The sequence below is a fragment of the Mustelus asterias genome, chromosome X, assembly GCF_964213995.1.
Source record: "Mustelus asterias chromosome X, sMusAst1.hap1.1, whole genome shotgun sequence".
Lineage (NCBI taxonomy): Eukaryota > Metazoa > Chordata > Chondrichthyes > Carcharhiniformes > Triakidae > Mustelus > Mustelus asterias.
In genome coordinates, this window is record NC_135834.1 from 11456041 (window position 1) to 11461863 (window position 5823).

Genomic DNA, 5823 nt, shown 5'->3' on the forward strand with positions numbered 1-5823 from the left:
CTGTCATAGGGGAAATGTTAGAAGCCATTATTAAAGACGTTATTGCAGGGCATTTCAAAAAATTCAACGTAATCAGGCAGAGTCATCATGGTTTTGTGAGACAGAAATCACGTTTAACCAATTATTGCAGTTCTTTGAAGAAGTAATGTGTGCTGTAGATAAAGGGGAACTGGTGAATGTACTGTACTTAGATTTCCAGAAGACATTGATAAAGCGCCACATCAAAGGTTATTGCAGAAAATAAAAGCTCATGGTGTAGGGGGTAACATATTGACATGGATTGAAGATTGGTCGACTAGTAGGAAATAGAGGTTGGCATAAATGAGACATTTTCTGGTTGGCAGGGTGTGATGAGTGGTGTGCGACAGGGATCAGTGCTGGAGCCTCAACTTTTTACAATTTAAATAAATGACTTGAAGGGACTGAATGTGTGATTGCTAAATTTGCTGATGACACAAAGATAGATAGGAAAGTAAGTTGTGAAGAGGATATTAGGAGGCAACAAAGTGATATAGATAGATCAAGTGAATTGGCAAAAATCTGGCAAATGGAGTATAATGTAGGAAAATGTGAAACTGCCCATTTTGGCAGGAAAAATAAAAAGCTTATTATCTAAATGGTGTCCTAGTGCATGAAACACAAAAAGTTAGTATCCATATACAGCAAGTAATTAGGAAAGCTAATAGAATGCTATCATTTATTGCGAGGGGAATTGATTACAAAAGTAGGGAGGTTATACTTTTGTTGTGGAGGGCACTGGTGAGACCACATCTGGAGTACTTTGTGCAATATTGGTCTCTTTATTTAAGAAAATATGTAACTGCGTTAGAACAATTCAGATAAGGTGCCCTGGACTAATACCGGGAATGAACAGGTTGTCTTATGAGCAAAGGTTGGACAGGTTAGGTTTGTATCCACTGGAGTTTATAAGAGTAAGAGGTGACTTGGTTAAAACACATAAGATCTCGAGGGGTCTTGAGAGGGTGGATGTGGAGAGGATGTTTCCTCTTGTTGGACAATCTAGAACTACAGGTCATTGTTTAAAAATGAGAGGTTGCCCATTAAAATCTACACATCTTTGGACACTAAGGGGCAATTTAGCATGGCCAATCCACCTAACCCACACATCTTTGGACACTAGGGGGCAATTTAGCATGGCCAATCCACCTAACCCACACATCTTTGGACACTAGGGGGCAATTTAGCATGGCCAATCCACCTAACCCACACATCTTTGGACTGTGGGAGGAAACCGGAGCACCCGGAGGAAACCCTTTTTGGAGAGTGCAAAAATAAGAGTAAAATAAATGGAACTGCTGATAGACAAAATCAAGGTTCAAGGAGCTATGATAAATGCTGCTGAAACGCCAGTCAAGTCAGGAGATCATAAGAAATAGGAGCAGGAGTAGGCCATTTGGCCCATTGAGCCTGCTCCGCCATTTAATAAGATTGAGGCTGATCTGATGGTGGCCTGATCTCCACTTTCCTGCCTACCCCTATGAAAGAGGAAACAGTGGATGCAGTGAATACAATTTTGAGTGCCTTAAACACCATGGCCGGAATCCTACCACCGCTCACGCCAGAGGGATTTTCCCATCCCGTCGCAGTGAACAGAGGGAGATTTGGCTGGCCGCCAAATTCTCCGACCTCACTGCGGTAGGAGCATAGCATGAATGGCAGGTAAGATCATGTCCTAAGATAAGTTGTGAACCTTTAAGTACTTTCATATTCTTCATGATATTGATGGAAAGAAGAAAACATAAGGGGGTTAAGGACTGTCAAGGGAATAGGCCACATGGTTTATTGGTAGTAACACCTCCCCCCAAATGTTGTTCCAAGATAATGACATCCATCCACTCTGATCTGGCAGTGTAGCTATGTTGGGATTTCCACCTGCTCATCTCAAAGCACCAACAATGGACTCGGAGCCAAAACGATCTGCCCTCCAAGAGGAACAACTATCCCTACATTTCACACACTATGGAACAGAGAAGGACAAAAAAACTATATAAAGAACAAAAGAGAAAAATAAAAGCATATTTCAAGAATGTGCCCATAGGAGTGAGACAACGGGCAGGATTTTCTGTTTCCGCCGACGGTGAACCCCACCCCCTGTGGGTTTCGTGGCAGTGGAGAGCGCGAATAAAGGAAAACCCTGTTAACAGCGGTTGGACTGGTAGATTCCCCTGCTGGCCAATGGCAGGCCACCTCTGCTGCCGCAAAATGCGCCACGGAGGGTGGAAAATCCTGTCTAATGTTTTCTAATGGTTCAAAAAGTTTATTCACTCAGCAGCTGAGTCATATGGGCTGGAAATGTTTAGAGTCCAATCTTTGGTCTACACTGAATTAGTTGGTATCAGTAAGGATGGCAAAGAGGTAGCACAATTAGCCTGAGCGTCATGAGCTGGAGAGGAGAAAATTAAACAGCCCTTCTGTTCCTGATCACTATCCAGCAAGCCTGTACTAGAGAAAAAACAGTTCCTATGGAACCATTGCTTAGATTTAATGATTTAGCCAGTTTGTGGCTAATAGAGAAAGAGGATCTCTTATCCTGAGTTCTATAATGCACAAAAAAATGTTTGTATCACTGTCAGATTTAGTGCTTTCTGTTCTGGCCAGGTAAACATAGTTCCATGTGTCACTTTATCATTTTTATTTTTTCATGGGATGCAAGCATTGCTGCCAATGCCATCATTTGTTGCACATTCCCAATTGCCCTTGAGAAGGTGATGGTGGACCACCTTCTTGAACCGCCGCAATCCATGTGGTGTAGGTACACCCAAAGTGCTGTTAGGGAGGAAGTTCCAGGATCTTGACCCAGGTACATGAAAGAATGGCAATATATTCCCAAATCAGGATAGTGAGTGGCTTGGTTCTCATTATAGTTGGGCTTTGTGTTTGGCCACCAATATTTCTCAGTGTTATTCAGTGCAATTCTTCTCCACATAAAAGATGATCAGATCAGATGCTCCTAAGCTCTCAACCTGAATAAACATACAGTTGACTCCAATTAATAAAAAGACTTGCATCTATATATCATCGTTCAGGATACCTCAAAGCTCTTTACAGCCAATTACGTCCAGCAAATTAATGTAGCCACTGTTGTAATGTAGAAAACACAGCAGCCAATTTGCACACAGCAAATTCCCAGAAAAAGAAATGTGATCATGACCAGATAATCTAATTTTTTGTGTGATAAAGATTGAGGGATAAAAATTGGTCAGGATACCAGGGATAACTCTCCCGCTCTTCTTCAAATGTAGCATTGATCTTTTCTATTCACTAGAGCTGACGAATGGTGACTCAGTTTAATGTCCTATTTGAGAGACACGCCTTTGACAATGCAGCACTCCCTCAGTAATGCACCAGAGTGTCAGCATAGATTTCCTGCACTCTAGCCCTGGAATTGGACTTGAACTCAGAGGTGAAAATGCTACCAACTGAGCCAGGGCTGACATTTATTAGAACAAAGGATTTGCAGATGTAAGAACATGATAGCTTTATGAGCATCATGATTTAAATTGACAGCTCTTGTTTCTATACTTTCCAGATGTTGGTCAGTCCAAAGAACAAAGGAGATTACATGGTGACTTGAGAGAGACATTTAAAATTATGGAGGGATGGGACAAAATAGATGGAACAGATTGTTTCCAGTGGTTGAGAGGTCTAGAAAGAGACAAAGATTTAAGATTCAATGTAAAGTTAAATTAAGAACGTTAGAGTGGGAGAAACATTTTACATAGAAGGTTGACAGGCTGCGGAATGTAGTACCAGAGTTAGGGATTGAAGCAGAAACCATGCCAACATTTAAGAACAGTTTAGTTAGGTAGTTGATGGAAAGGGGAATAAAGGGATATGGGAACAGGGCAGGTACATGTGATTAAGATTATTGTTTGTGCAAAGGATGAACACAAACAGGGATTTGGTTAAACTGAATAGATGCTTAATACATTGAAACAAGGTGTGTGTATACATTTAAAAATTGTCATCGGGATTTTTAAATATTTCAACACACACTGAGTTGTACGCCACTCCTCCCGCTGATTTTACACAGACTGACCTGCAAATGCCTCCAAAAATAAGATTTTTCTCTTCACCCTATCTGTAATTGCAACACTATATATTCTGCACGCTATCCTTTCCTTCTCCCCTATGTACTCTATGAACAGTATGTTTTTGTCTGTGTAGCACACAAGAAACAATAGAGTCAAAGAGGTTTACAGCATGGAACCAGGCCCTTCAGCCCAACTTGTCCATGCCGCCCTTTTTGTTAACCTCCTAAGCTAGTCCCAATTGTGCCCATTTGGCCCATATCCCTCTGTACCCATCTTACCCATGTAACTATCTAAATGCTTTTTAAAAGACAAAATTGTACCTGCCTCTACTACTACCTCTGGCAGCTCGTTCCAGACACTCACCACCCTGTGTGTGAAAAAATTGCCCCTCTGGACACTTTTGTATCTCTCCCCTCTCACCTTAAACCTATGCCCTCTCGTTTTAGACTCCCCTACCTTTGGGAAAAGATATTGACTTTCCAGCTGATCTACGCCCCTCATTATTTTATAGACCTCTATAAGATCACCCCTCAGCCTCCTACGCGCCAGCCTCTCCTTATAACTCAAACCATCAAGTCCCGGTAGCATCCTAGTAAATCTTTTCTGCACTTTTTCTAGTTTAATAATATCCTTTCTATAATAGGGTGACCAGAACTGTACACATTATTCCAAGTGTGACCTTACCAATGTCTTGTACAATTAAACAAGACGTCCCAACTCCTGTATTCAATGTTCTGATCAATGAAACCAGGCATGCTGAATGCCTTCTTCACCACTCTGTCCACCTGTGACTCCACTTTCAAGGAGCTATGAACCTGTACCCCTGGATCTCTTTGTTCAGTAACTCTCCCCAACGCCCTACCGTTAACTGAGTAAGTCCTGCTCTGGTTCAATCTACCAAAATGCATCACCTCGCATTTATCTAAATTAAACTCCATCTGCCATTCGTCAGCCCAATTGATCAAGATCCCATTGCAATCCGAGATAACCTTATTCACTGTCCACTATGCCACCAATCTTGGTGTCATCTGCAAACTTACTAACCATGCCTCCTATATTCTCATCCAAATCATTAATATAAATGACAAATAACAGTGGGCCCAGCACTGATCCCTGAGGCACACCGCTGGTCACAGGCCTCCAGTTTGAAAAACAACCCTCTAACTTCTGTTATCAATACTTTTCACTGTATCCCAATATGTGACAATAATAAATCAACTCAAATATTAAGCTGTTCTTTACATCTTAGCTATGACTGTAACACTATATTCTGAACTCCTTCTCCCCTACGTACTCTATGAACGGTATTTTTGCTTGTATAGCTCGCAAGAAACAATATTTTTCACTGTATCCCAATACATGTGACAGTAATAAATCAAATCAAAAAAATCTGTGTATCAACAGTAACTGGACTTGTAGGAAAGGGTGAGAAAACTTTAAAATAAATAAAGATAGAGGTTCTTGACACATTCCAAGCACATGCTTACTCTGTAAGATCTCCCCATGAGGGGGCGCACAAAGTGGGAGGCGGCTTGGGCGAACAGATCATTTACGACGTTGCCGTAAAGTGCATGAAGGGGCTGGGGGGGGATTTATTTGTTTTTTAAAATGAGGCTGTTGTGAGTGAAAAAAAAGGGGGGGGGGTAGTTATCGCAAAGCGGCGAAGGAAAACGTTCGTAACTCGACGCGGAAAGAGGAACCTGATAAAAAAAAATCACCTCAGTCGCTCTTTCCCGAAGGGGGGGAGGAGGGGGCGGGCGAAGGCTGG